Genomic DNA, 15,231 nt, shown 5'->3' with positions numbered 1-15,231 from the left:
GGATGCTTGGGCTTCACGCAAACCAAGACTAAGTTCCTGCTGTCACTTATACACCAGTTTGAAACTGGAACTTCGTAGGCCAAGTTCCTCCAGAACCTGTTGTCTTCAACGCAGACCTAGTCAACACCTTAACTTGTTGTCTTCAAGTTTTTGTTAAGGAACTTAGATAGTTCTTGTTAGAGAACTAAGTTCCTGTTAGGGAACTCTTCCTCTACCTTGTTTAACCTTTCCACGAAATCTCTTCATGTCTTCTTAGATTAGGCTACTCTTCCACCTTTGAGGTTCAATTCACCTGATCTAGTCATACACTTAGAAAAACCATTTATTAGTTCGAAGTTTTCTTAAGTTTAAGTTCATCTTCATCAAAACCTTTAAGCTTCAAAAGTTCTTCAATTTTATAACTTTGAATGATTATTTATATATTATAATATTATAACTTGGATTACATGGAAAAAAATCACACTCAAAAATTAATGAATCAAACAGCCCTTTGCTGACTGGGCGCTGACTGGTCGCTGACTTAATTGATATGTAACTTTGATTTTTAAAGTTTTTTAACAATATATTCAAAGGCTAAGATTAAGCAATAAAAAATATTAATGGTTCAAATTTAGTCTATTATTTTAGTCGACCATAGTCATCCGTAGTCGTTCGTAGTCGACCACTACGCTAGAACCATCCTACTTGTTTCTAATGATTAGAACCATCCTTTTTTTTTGTTGATTGATCAAATTTCTAATGGTATTGTATGTAAAGACAACATACAATGATTAGTTTTATGTATATCATCTCTCTTAATACCATCATACTTCGTATTATTACCAATGATTAACTTAAGGTAGTTATGATAATTGTCAATAAATTCGTTATTATGACACAATTTATTGTCCATAAATATAAGATGTAACGCCTTAATTGTCATGATTACGCATTTTATTGTCCATACTTATGTTGTTCGTACTATTTGTTATTACCACATATCCACACAATTTATCCACCCCGGTGAACTCATGGGGTTCGCATTTGTGAACACCACAATTTATTGTATATAAATTTATCTTGTCAATTGTCACAATGTCACGCTTGCATGATGGCACATTTAAAAAAAAAAAAATTGTCTCTAAACAAGTATATACACATATATAATTATAATTTAACCAACATTTTAAAAATTCCTTATAAGTTTTGAGAATCTCTATATGTGTTTAGGATTCGTCATCAACTCTACAATTAAAGCATCAACACAAATTGTGAAGATCTCTACTTGGAAAGATGCAAAATCATCGAAAATCACTGCTCCAGTCAAATTTAAAGTGGTGGAGTGTGAGCTATGCTCGATATGCAAAATAATTATGATTTTGATTGTAAAAGTTATGTATTTTTTGTCTATTCTATTTCTATTTGTATGTTGTGTTGTGTTTTGTTTAAGTTATGTTAATGAAATTATGCTAAATTTAGCTATTTTATCATATGTTATTAATTTATTGTACATCGTGTCTAGTCATTTTATTAGGGATGATAATGTGGCGGGTCGGATGATGATATCTCCATACCCATACCCGCCTAAAAATCTTCTACCCATCCCTGCCCCACCACCCATGGCGGGTACAATATCCACATCCATAACTGCCCCCCTTTGGGTATAAGATAAGAATTATCCCCACTCCACCACCTGGATATCCGATCTATATCCACCTCATACCCACCCCATACCCGCCCCAAAATTGTCCCAAACTCACTGCCATGATGTTGTATTGTATCACATTTATGAAATTTACATCAAAATGTGTTAAAAATTTGGGACTCTTACGGTTAAGACGGATTGGCCTTAAGGAATATCAAGTTTGGGGTATGGGAGGGGCAGGTATGGGGTGGGTCTGATATAAAATCCATATTTTCCCCATCAACTATAGCGGGTACACATTTTGTACTCATCCCTACCCCATCACCCGTCATGCATCCCTACCCTAGCTACTAGGGCAGGGATAGGGTGAGTCTCCCATTTAACCCAACCCACTGCCATCCCTACGTTTTATATGTGTATGTGCCATTCTTTTTCAACAAAGTGTTACACAACTTTGGCCCACTACATGACACACATAGTACCATGTTGTGGTCAGGGGCGCAACCAGGAATTAAAAGCTAACGGAACCAAGGTTATTATATTTTTGAGAGCTAAAATACTTTCGTGTTAGCGACAATTAAATATTTTCTATACAAAATTCAAAGTTCATCATTTTAAAAAAAAAATTAAAAAAAAAAAAAAAACCCTTAAAAACAAATTTCATCATTCTACATACCTTAACATTATGACAAACCACAAGACAAATATAAAGTACGCACTTCTCAATAAAAGTTCAAAAATACTTTTAATTAGTAACAATTAATAATAAAAATAAGGTAAAACATAAACTGAAAATATACAATATTTAAAATATTGAAAGTTATGTGCTTTTTTGAATATATGTCACGACATTTTATCAAGGCAAACTCTACTCTAAATCATTGACAATTAACAAAAACAAAGACAACATAAACTAGCAATATGCAACATCTAGATTTTAGAAAGTTATGTTTTTTTCTAAATGTATGTCACTAGTCAAAACATCATTTTTAAAGGCAAAGTCATGATGGTCATCAATTAATCAGATTTAGACAAAGTATATATCTAACAACTTATACAAGAAATAAAATAAAGAAATAGGATTATAAAAGAAAAAAAAAACAGCCAAATTATACAACATAATTAAAAGACCGAGAAGAAATAAAGTGGGATTATAGAAGGGATAATAAAACAACCAAAATTGGAGAGTTAGAAGAATTGATCTTGTGACCTATGCATCATGATTTACATTTTTACCACTAAAATAAGACTATTTATATATTACTTGTCTTCACTTAATAATACATATACAAATAAATCTGCAAGGACCGAGTTAAAAAATTATAGACCTCAGGGCTAAGCTACAAGGGTCGGGCCTCTGCCAGCCCCCCATGTAGCCCTGCCCCTGGTCGTGGCCTATGCTAATGCTATGGTCATTTTTTTCCAGTATGTTGTCATGCTTTAATCTGGACCAACTCAATATTAACTGTAATTATAAGGTGATAGTGATTTGGCATAAGCCTGAATAGTACAATCTCAAGAACGTTACTATTGAGATATAATAGTATATTATTCTGATATGATAGAATATTTTCATATAATATCTTTTCAATTTTAGTTATTTTCCTAAGATCCTAAGATATCTTGTGATACTAGGACTAGGATTTGATGATACTTGTTGGATTATAGATACCGGAGCTACTCATCATGTTACCGGCAATAAATCTTGGTTATTTGACACTTGTTATATTAAATGCCCCGTTGGATTGCCGAATGGTGACAGTGTTCTTGCTACTTTGGAGGGATCGGTCAGATTATCCGACCAAATAACTATCTCTGGAGTTCTTTTGCGCCACATCTTAATTGCAATTTGATTTCTGTTACACAATTGAGTGATCAATTAAATGTTGTTGTCCAATTTAACTCATATATGTGTGCTATACAGAACCGATTGAAGCAGCTGATTGGAATGGGAATTAGGCAAGATGGACTATATTATTTCTTTGGCAAGTCGGATGTGGTGCAACGTGTGGCTGTGGTTGAAGCAACTTCAGATTTGTAGCTTTGGCATAGAAGAATGGGGCATCCTTCGGAGAAAATAGTTAAGTTACTTCCGCACATTAGCAATAAAAGTACTTTAGATAAAGGTTGTGAAGTATGTTTTCGTGCTAAGCATCCTAGATACAAATTCCCCTTGAGTGAAAATAAAACATCAAGAATTTTTGAGAAAGTACATTGTGATTTATGGGGTCCATATCGTCATGTTTCGTCATGTGGGGCTCGTTATTTTTTAACTATTGTTGATGATTATTCAATAGCTGTATGGATTTATTTGTTGATTGATAAAATAGAGGTTTTTCAGATGTTTATGGCTTTTGTTGCTATGGTTGAGAGGCAATTTAATCAAACAATTAAAATCGTTCAAAGTGATAATGGAACCGAATTTAATTGCTTGATTGATTTTTTTGTCGCTACTGGAATTATTTTCCAAACTTCATGTGTGGGAACCCCTCAACAGAATGGTAGAGTGGAGCGAAAACACAAACATATTCTTAATGTTGGGAGAGCTTTGAGATTTCAAGCCAAATTGCCTATTTATTTTTGGGGTGAATGTGTTTTGGCCGCCGCCCACTTAATAAACCGAACCCCAACACCTCTTCTTCAAAACAAAACCCAATTCGAAATTCTTTTCAATAAACCTCCTTCTTTCGATGCTATCCGTACTTTTGGTTGCTTGTGTTTTGCTCATAATCAAAAGACTAAGGGGAATAAGTTTGCTAGTCGGAGTCGCAAGTGTGTATTTTTGGGGTATCCGTTTGGGAAAAAGGGTTGACATTTGTATGATCTTGAAACCAAAGAATTTTTTGTGTCTCGTGATGTCAAATTTGTGGAAGAAATTTTTCCTTTTGGTTGTCCGGATGACATTAATGTTGATGTGAGTGTGCATGATTGTAGACACCCATTTGTGTCTCCCCAAAACCAAACCCAGTGATGAGTACCTTTCGCGTCAAATCATAATCGAATGAAATGAAAGTGTGGAAAAGTCTAGTGTTGCGGAAAGTTTTTTCCTTTCTCTTCTCTCTGTTTTTGAAAACTTTATTTTAAGAAAACAGAAAATCCAGTTTGTTTGGTCCATGATATGGGTCCAATAGTGGTGTAGTTGGATGGGGTTTGCAAAGACCTTTCCAATGATATATTATAAGCCCAATTCCGATGAATATTGAGGAAGTTATGGCCAATTTACTAAACTGGGCCCGATTTGAGCTTTATATGCGGCCCAATGATCTAAGGGAGGGCCTAATATGATTTATCATTCCTAATGCAATTAGGAATGGTTTAAGTCTTCTAGAAGGTTCTTTTCGTTCCTAATTCAATTAGCATTGATAAGTTAACTTTGTTGACTTTGTCAGAGTTTTAATTAAGATCAAATAGCATTTTCGAAGAAATTATATTATTTTATCCTCCAGTACGATAAATTTATCAGATTTTTGAAAACGCGTCGAAATCAAGCTTGGCGTCCAACCTCAGGCCTTGGCGCCTGGCGCTAGCCATTGGTACCTGGCGCCAGCTAACCAAGGTTGGCGCCAGCTCTGTTTCCTGAGCGTCAAACTCTGTTTTGTTAAATTATCTTTTTTTGGCTGATTTTCTCTATAAATATCGTATTAAAAACTCCGTTTTCAAGGACCAATTCTCTTCATTCATAAGTTAAGCATCAACAATCAGTTTTCATTCGCAAGTTAAATCGTTCATGCATTAGCATTCTTTAAATCTCTTGATCATTCATCTCTTTCATTCATCTTTTCCAAAACTTGGTTTTTCTCATACAAAATTCCGCATTCACAAGATCAAGAAACACCTAGCCATATTCGAAGTTGCCTTCACCCTAGACGTGAAAGGTTTTAATTTCTGAGGGTTTGGTCCCAAATCTCTCTTTCAATTATTTAATTTAATTGTTTGTTTATTATTTTCCTTGAAGTTACTAACGCATGTATTTTGTTATTAGAAAGAGGTACGAGGCATCAAAGTAAGTGCTTTAATTGATTAATTGGGGTCATGATGTAGAAATCATGCTTATATTGTTATTATGATATTCCTAGTATCATGTCTAGGTTATTTTTAATATTAAATATGGTTGCTATGATGTCTTTTATTCTCTTCCTGGTATTTATGATTGTTAGTATCATGTTAGGGTTAAAGACTTGATTTTTATTGCTTAGTGACATGCTAGGGTTTGTTATTAATCTTGTTAGTATCATGCCTAGGATCTTGCTATTATTATGCTTTAATATTAACATGAACATGATTATGATTATATTTATTATTGTTTTGATTATGATTTATGATTATTATTTATTATAATTATTATTCATGATATTGATTATTTATTATGTTGCTTGATACATATTATATTTATTTTTTATTGCTTGATCACCTTTTATGCATGTTTAAAGGGAATTGGTACTTGTCATCACGCTTAATAAGATAATGAATAATCTTGTTTAGGGTTAATTGTGATTATAATTCAAGTGATCGCCAATAATAGTTTATTTATGCATTAATATTCAACCAACATAGATTAAACAGGTTTAGGGTTAATCCTATTGATCGTATGTTAGTCAGAAAGCGCACATGAATACGAGCAGAATAAAGTAGAGGCCTATTATTAGGGCAGGTTCAATCTCTTTTAGGTTGGATTTGTACCATCATCCCCGAACCCTTATTTGGTTCTAGACCTTATGGAGTTGATGATCTCTGGGATCGTTAAGGGGTGTAACCCTTACCTCGTGAACGATTTACAAGTTCCTAAAAAACTTGTTGGCGACTCTTTTGCTCTATCTTCTTCCCTTTTGGACGCCACCGTACTTTAGCGTATGATCACAGTGGGGTTCAAGCTAGTGGGATTTTAAAGGCTTGAAATTATTCCCTACAATGATATGTCTGATAATGTTCACAATGATTTTGCGGAAATTTTTGTGGGGGAAGAAGAGTACGAAGACACCGAGGCATCCCACACCGCAACCCCCTTGTGGCACGATGATGCTGACCGCAAGGGGGCTGCGGAGTCTCCTGTCCAGCACGCACCATGGCAGCAGCAAGTTGGCCATGATGCTCACACAACACAGCAGCAAGCTGCTGCTCATGATGCTGCCTCTGTCTTGCAGCAGGGCCTTGGCGGGGCTGATCAAGGTGGCAGCAGCAGCACAGAGGAACCGCATCAGCCGCACACAGACCACACCAGCACCACTCCACCCGTCGCCCAACACCCAGATTTGGGGCGCGATTTTTGGGAAAAATACTCATCTGTTTTGCTCCGTCATTATGTCACTCACACGGTTTTTTCTAATAGTCCATCTCCGCCTTCCAATCAGTCTTCAGGTACTTCGTATCCCTTAGCAAATTATATACATTGTAATAATTTTTCTGTGAATTATCGGAAGTTTATTTCAGCAGTTGTTCAAACTAAATCATCAAAAAGCAGGTGTAGATTATGATGAGACATTTGCACCGGTTGCCAAAATGACAACGATTCGAACTATTCTTGCAATTGCAGCTGCAAAGAATTGGGAAATTCACCAGATGGATGTCCATAATGCTTTTCTCCACGGTGACTTAAATGAAGAGGTATACATGAGACTTCACCCCCCGGATCCTTCTTTGGTTTGCAGGTTAAGGAAGTCCCTCTATGGTTTAAAGCAAGCACCGAGATGTTGGTTTGCTAAACTTACTACGGCCTTAAAACAGTATGGTTTCATACAATCCTATTCTGAATATTCTTTATTCACATACACTACTCGTGATTCTCAAATTACTGTTTTGGTATATGTTGATGATTTGATTATTTCTGGGAACAATTCCGATGCATTATCTGTGTTTAAGGCCTATTTGTGTGACTGTTTTAAGATGAAGGATTTAGGTCCTTTGAAATATTTTTTGGGGATTGAAGTGGCTCGTAGCTCTGCAGGTTTATTTTTATGTCAGCGAAAATATACTCTGGACATTGTTTCAGAAACAGGTTTGTTAGGCGCCAAACCTGTTTCAGAAACAGGTTTGTTAGGCGCCAAACCTAGTGGTTTTCCCATGAAGCAAAACCACAAGTTAGGTTTAGCCACTGGCGCAATTCTCTCTGATCCGGAGCCTTAAAGGCGGCTTGTTGGTCGTCTAATTTATCTTACTATAATGCGTCCTGATTTGGCGTACTCTGTTCATATTTTGTCTCAGTTTAAGCAACAACCACGTAGTGAACACTAGGATGCTGCTTTAAGGGTGGTTCGGTACCTAAAAGGGACTCCCTGACGGGGTATTTTGTTGAGCTCTGATTATGATTTAAATCTGCAGGGTTGGTGTGATTCAGATTGGGCTGCTTGTCCCCTGACTCGCCGATCTTTATCTGGTTGGCTTGTTTTTCTCGGTAAATCACATATTTTGTGGAAAACTAAGAAGCAACCCACGGTCTCCTTCTCTTCTTCGGAGGCCGAATACAGGTGCATGTCTTCGTGTTCTAAAGAACTGAAATGGGTGAAGGCTTTGTTGTTGAGTCTTGGAGTACACCATCCAAAGGCTATTAAGTTATTTTGTGATAATGAAGCGGCTTTGCACATTGCAAAGAATCCGATTTTTCATGAACGGACAAAGCACATTGAGATTGATTGTCACTTTGTTCGTGATGCAATTACTGAGGGATGGTTATCTACATCTCATGTTCCGACTTCTTCACAGCTTGCGGATATTTTTACAAAAGCTCTTGGGAAAGCACAGTTTGATTATCTTCTTTCCAAGTTGGGCACTTATGATCCAAGCGCTCCAACTTGAGAAGGGGGTATTGAGATATAATAGTATATTATTCTGATATGATAGAATATTTCCATATAATATCTTTTCTATTTTAGTTATTTTCCTAAGATCCTAAGATATCTTATGATACTAGGACTAGGATTTGTATCTCCTATATATTTCCCAATGTGATTAATGAGAATGCAAGCAATTCTATTCCAATTAATTTCTAATATCTCACTAATTTATCAATTACACAAATACGAAGTAGCTTTAATTAGTTTTCTAATCTCGTTTGATTTGAAAAAAAAAGTAATTCTTTCAAATTACCAGTACTAAGCATCAAACAATAAACTTGCGAATAATTTAACAGCTAGCTAATACAGTTATACTGAAGCAAGCATCACTTATACAATAGTATACTTTTATTTATGTTTTCCAAACCAAGATAAGATTACACAAACACAAGGACATACAGAAACACCAATAGATAAAGGGATGAGAGAGCCTTCTCATAGGAAGATCCACTAATACGATTATTGATTCATTATACCTAAGAAGAACAAATTAGAGTAACAATTTTTATTTTTACTGACATGAAACTGATTCAATAACTTGAAAACACTAAATTACTTGGAAGGATGGATCTTGAATTCCAATCCAGAACCCGCAAACTTCTCTTTAATCACTTGATCCAATCTTTCGAACATGACAGTGCTTAAGTGATTTACCCAATCACCAATTTCTCCCTTACGGAAAAAAGTCTTATTTGGTAAATTAGATATTGTTTTCGATGTTTTAAGTAATCCAGTCCTATTAACCTCCAATTCCTTCAAATTTTTCAAGCTACATAGCTCTAAAATCTTTTCAATAACCCCTTGTTTTTCCTCCTCTAAAGAGAATTCACACCCTAAGAACTTTGCCAATTTCTTCAACTCTACGACCCCATCTTCCTTCAAATCTTCATACTTTAAAAACAACACCTTATTTGGCGTCTCCAAACTTTGCTTCCAATACCCTAAAACATGATCCCAATGTGGTCCGCCGGGTTCCATACCCCTACAAGATAAGTCAAAGTAAGTTTCAAAGGAATCACCATTCTTACTTTTCACTAGCTCATTCGACGACATGAAATGCCACGCTGAAACTAGCGCATCAAATGGATTTCGAGCTATGTACACAATTTTGCACGTGGTCTCTTTAAAAGACTTATTAAGAGCTTCATAAGGATCATGCATTGAAAAAATCCTAGGGGAAGAAATATGTTTCAAACCAAGACCCTTTTGGTCATCCCTATAGAAATGGAACAAATAGGGTACTAATTCATGAGGGTTTTTGGTAAGCAAAGGGTGATTGGTATTGTTAAATTCAGTTCGATGAACAATGGAATATACCAAGGATTTTAACCAAGTTGTGCCACATTTCGGCTTGCTTGCTAAGATAATATCCGTGTCATGAGCTTCGAAATGTTGTTGAGCTTTGATAATATCCGGAATCACATTTGAGGGTTGCCAACATCCTTTGTACAACGAAAGCTCTAGCCCCGGAATTTCTGTGTGTTTTGGAAGATTGGCTAGTAATAATGTTTCATTCATCTCTTCTTGGTTGCTATTTTTCTCATCATTCTTCTCAATTATTGGAGTGTTAGTAGTTGTTTCGTACTCCATCTAATTTTATGTGGAACCAAGCAAACTAGTTTTTTTTTTTATGCAAACTAGTGTTTAAAAGCAAAAGATGTAGATTATGCAACTATTTTGTTGTCCACTTCTCCTATATATATATACATAGTTCCCCTACCCTACTTGGGCAACTTTTAAATTTTTTACACTATAATTTTTTAAGGTAAGACATATGGAGAAAATTAATATGGGTAAGTCTTTTCACAATCCATATCGTGACCTAAGCTAGATTAATAGGTAAACTTATTATATTCATCATATAAGATTATTCTTCAGCAATTTTAATAACGGCTATTTTACCAAATGCCACTAATTGCTTACAAAATTCACCAAATGTCATCAAAGTTTTCAAAATTCACCAAATGTCACTGACAAACAACACAATGACACCTCGTGCCACTAATAACATATGGACGTAAGTTTTTCGTTAATGCAATTCTTATTTCACTAAATGCCATAACTTTGGAAAATTATTTCACCAAATGTCATTACTTTTAAAAATTAATACACAATAATTATTTATTTTAATGAATAAAAAAAATACTTTTTTTCGATTTTCGTGAAGAATATTGTCCGAGTAAGGTTTTGGGTGTTATTTTGACCCTCTATGGGTACAAATTAAACTCCAAATTGGCAAAAAAAAAAAAACATAAATACCCCGTTTCGCATTTATTTTCTGAAAAAAAATTACGGTATCGACATACAAAACGGGCATACATGTTATTTTTTAGTCAATTTCGAGCTTAATTTGTTTCCATAAAGGATCGAAATGACCCCCAAAATCTTACCCGAACAATTTTGATGGTTAAAAAATAACGACACGCTAATTGAAATATTTTTCACCACACAAAACGGAGCATTTACGGTTTTTTTTTTTTTTGTCAATTTTGAGCTTAATTAGTATCCATTAAGGGTCAAAATGACCCCTAAAACCTTACTTGTTCAATTTTAATGGTTAAAAATGTAATGACACGCTAATCAAAATATTATTCAACACACAAAACGGAGCATTTACGTTATTTTTTTGTCAATTCCGAGCCTAATTTGTACCCATAAACGGTCAAAATGACCCCCAAAACTATACCGAACAATTTTTGTCACGAAAATGAAGAAAAAAATTATTTTTATTAATTAATTAATAATTAAAATGAACCAATTATATAATGACACGTGTCAAGATTTAATCTTAATGACTAACGGAGTTAACGGTCGTTAGTCATTAATGACATTTGGTGAATTTTTTAAAAGCTAGATGACATTTGGTGAATTTTGAAAACCTTGATGGCATTTTATGAATTTTTAAGTACTCAGTGGTATTCGGTGAAATAGACGTTTTAACAATTTTTTTTTTCCTATTTGTTCGTAATTCCTCTATTTTTTTTATGCATCACTTTTTTAAAAAGTGAAGTTTAAATTCAAATACATCACTTTCCTTTTTAATTAATAAAATTTCTTTAATTTATGGGTCTACTTTTTTATTTGTCTTTTTTCTTGTATCTCCAAAAATTGCATAGGAGTAAGTAATTTTTTAAGTTATACAACTAAAAAGAAAATAAGGAAATAACATTCAATTTAACAAAATTTTTAAAAACTTGTTAGAGTAGTCTTCATAATAGGTGTAATGAATTATTGAAATTAATCCCACATTGGTAGAATATAAAATGGTCATATAGGTTAGTGAGTTAGTCTATATATCTTAATCTTAGAATGAAAGTCCAACATGGCCACATTGGTAGAACAACAAAAGTTAGCTTGTTCAATTCTATTTAGCTTGTTGTTGAGAAGAAAGTCCCATGTTAGTTGAATAGAGGAAATTAGCTTACTCTATTTTATTTAACTTGATGTGGGATAAACTCCCACATTAATTAAATAGAAGAAGCTTAGCTTAGAGCTACAGTATAAGTTTAAGATTTGGAGCAAACAAATTTTAACGTGAGTCAAGGATTATGATCTCGGGCCCGATTAGGCGGTCATTGCTCAATCGGGTGTGAGCATATGTTTAAAAAATGAAAGTTTGCTCGCCTGTTAGGACTAAGTTAGTTCGGTCGGGCGTGAATGCAAACTTATTTCTAAAGGGTTGATGGCCCAATCGAGCGCGAATCAATTTGAAAGTTTTGTTCATTTATGTGCTCGATCTGGTGGGCTTGGCCCGATACGATAATTAACTATGATAATCGTGAGTATACATTAAAAGTCAGGTTATCTTAATCAATTATATTTTGGAAAGTAGTGACTCTTGGATTAAGAGGCTATACATTATAAATATTTATGAGCTCCAATTATAACTTACTTTAAAATTCTTATTCATTAATCTATTCTTATTGTTCAATTACTTTAATTGATCTCGAGATTTAAGAAATTTCGGGGAGCATAATAACTGGTAACCCAACCTAGTCATAATGGGGGTTAAAATTACTTTAAGGAAAGAATAAACACGTTCCTAATTCTTCATTCCCCGTAGTTATAATCTAACTAAACTTCATAAGAAATTGTATAATTTTGTAAATATAGTCATCAAAGCTTTCAAATTAATGTACAATATGTCGATCCTTTTCCAGTCTTTATCATAAGAAAAACGGTTAATTAAAAAAAAAAAATGTCAATAACATTTTTGGCGAGGAATTTTTGTATGAAAAGCCGAAAGATGAACAAGAGTAATGTCACCTGCTATTACTTTATACTTTCTCCGTTCTTTTAATTAAACGATTTCTTTTATCACGTTTTTCAATATAAAATTTTGTCGATCAATAACTTTAATTCTCCACAAGTAAAAATTATAAAAGTAATTTGATAGCAATTATTGAGACTAATTCAAGAATTCACACATAAATATGTTTTTCCTAATATATTATTCACTGAAGATGGTCAAATGAGGGGTGATCAATAGTGTAAAAATAAAAGTGAATCGAAATCAAAAAAATATATAGTTGTAGATAGATTTTAGATAGTAATAACCCGTATAACTTAAGGCCTGGTAAGATTTTGATTTGAAAATGCTTATGGGTGTGTCGGTGTGATGCATATGTGTGTGTCGGTGTGATGCATATGTGTGTGTCGGTGTGATGCCTCAATGCATAGTGGAATCTTGATAAATACTGTATTGCACAGTTTGCACATTTATTGACTTGATCCCCTTCAACCACATAATAATAATTATTACATTTTTTTTAAATAGTAATAAACATAATAATTATTACATAAACATAGACCTGGCAATCCTGACCCAAACCCGATGACCCGACTCTAATGACCCGACCCATGATCCGAAATCGACCCGAAACTAGTAACCCGAAATTGACCCAAAACCCGAATTAACCCGACCCGACCCATACCCGACCCGAAGTGGAACTGACCCGACCTTGACCCGAAACCCGAAATGACTCAACCCAAAACGACCCAACCCGAGATGACCCGCCCATAGTTGATCCGAGACCCGAAACGACTCGACCCGAAGTTGACCCAACCCGAAAATGACCCGACCTTTAACTTCTTTTAGTAAATAATTATATAAGTTATAAAAAGTTTATATTAAAAAATTATACATTAAAATAGACCCAACAACATCTTACATGACTACATAGACTTTCATATAATAGCTAAAAAAGATGGTCAAAGTGAGATGTGTGAATAGTGCAAAATGTCAAATCGTTAAGAGTAATTTGGGACGGAGGGGGTATAAGAATAATTCAAAGAAATTATTACAACAATGACAATGATAATAAGATCAAGTACGTATTAAAACTAAGATCAATAAGAGTGTGAGGTATAACTCAATTAGTTAGAGCATCCCTCTTAGTTTCAGGAGATCCTAAAGTGATTCTCAGTCTAAAAATTCTAAACAAAAAAAAAAAAAAAAAAGGTTAATAAAAGTCAAACAATTACTATAATCCATTAAAAAAAATAGCCTTAATAAATTTAGTGAGTTTTTCGTCAAAAAATAAATAAATAATTATATATATACAGAGTTGAGTTTAACCCAATGAATCACTTGAATATGACTCAACTAAAGGTTGACCCGAAAATTGACCTGGCCCGAACTAACCCGACTCGAAAATTGACCCGACCCAAACTCGACTCGACCCGAAGTGTTGACCCGATACCCGACCCGACCCGATTATCGGCCGACCTGAAATCAACCCAAAATGACCCAACCCGATCCGAACTTGACCGGAACTTGACCCGACCCGGAATGACTCGATCCATACCCGACCCGAATGACCCATTTGCCGGGTCTACATAAACATAACAATTACAGTTTATTAGGTTTTACAAGCTTTGTCCCGGTGTACATAAAATGTCTTTTTTTTGTGTATCTGTATAAAACAAAACATATTTAAGGTTGAAATTGAACACTGAGATCGATACATAAACCCCTCATGGTAAAATAATAGCCAAACGAAAGAAAGCAAGATTTTATTGAAGATCGACCAAATAAAAGTCATTAAGTAAATAACTTTTAACCAACATACGATTTTAAGCTGTTGGTAAAATATGGATTATTTATGAAAAAAAAAAAGACAAATATGATAAATGGTCAAAACTCATTAATAAATAACTTGTTACAGATGGTTTATGATAGCGGAAAATAAGCAGTTTTTTATTGTGTACTAGTGTATATTCCGGGCGATGCCCCATATTGCTAGTTTGTACTTTATACTTCTTTAATTTGACAATTATTGTCAACTATTTTTACAGCTAGTGTGTGATATGGGCATTATCTCGGATGTTATAGTTTTTTACCTCATATGTATTTATTTTCTAATCTTATGAAAAATAAATAAATTAAATAACCTCTAATTTCTAAGGAATATATAATGTTAATTATATGTATTTTAAATTAAAATATTATTAAAAGTTAGTTGAGATGGTGTAAAAATATGAGTATATATATGCACCTCTCCTCACCTCACAAGATCATTCCTCTGAGATGACATGTTATTTCTTATATGTTCTGCTCCTACCTAATCCTTAGTTGTATTGTAACTTGTCTCATTCTGTATATACATAGCACATGTGTATTCTTTTAATTAGTTAGATGTGAATGACGAGTGCATCTAGGCGCATAGGGCTTATGTATTTGGCATGCACATAAGAAGGTAATCTAGAGTTCGGTGGTAAATTTTCTCTTTTATTTTAGTATAGTGGTACATTTTTGTGTACTACTATACATGTATAATG

The 15,231-nt window shown here is 34.2% G+C and overlaps 1 pseudogene; it reads right to left on the bottom strand.

Annotated features, from left to right (window-relative positions):
- Positions 1–8,959: 8,959 nt before the first annotated feature.
- Positions 8,960–10,071, bottom strand: LOC145634615 (cytosolic sulfotransferase 5 pseudogene; annotated as a pseudogene).
- Positions 10,072–15,231: the final 5,160 nt, after the last annotated feature.

The sequence above is a fragment of the Chenopodium album genome, chromosome 6 (genome assembly GCF_948465745.1).
Source record: "Chenopodium album chromosome 6, dcCheAlbu1.1, whole genome shotgun sequence".
Classification (NCBI taxonomy): Eukaryota; Viridiplantae; Streptophyta; class Magnoliopsida; order Caryophyllales; family Amaranthaceae; genus Chenopodium; species Chenopodium album.
The sequence above is the reverse complement of the archived record's forward strand: the minus strand, read 5'-3'. Positions and strand labels throughout refer to the sequence as shown.